Source organism: Arachis duranensis, chromosome 10 (genome assembly GCF_000817695.3).
Source record: "Arachis duranensis cultivar V14167 chromosome 10, aradu.V14167.gnm2.J7QH, whole genome shotgun sequence".
In the NCBI taxonomy this organism is placed as follows: domain Eukaryota; kingdom Viridiplantae; phylum Streptophyta; class Magnoliopsida; order Fabales; family Fabaceae; genus Arachis; species Arachis duranensis.
Window position 1 is genome coordinate 36,229,696 of NC_029781.3, and position 209 is coordinate 36,229,904.

Sequence of the window (209 nt, forward strand, 5' to 3'; positions counted from 1 at the left end):
CGCTTATCTGAAATTCCCACCAATGAATCTGCATGAGTATTCTATCCCTTTTATTATTTATTTTCTTATTTCTATTTTCAAAAACCCATAAACCAATTTAATCTGCCTAACTGAGATTTACAAGGTGACCATAGCTTGCTTCATACCAACAATCTCTGTGGGATCGACCCTTACTCACGTAAGGTATTACTTGGATGACCCAGTACACT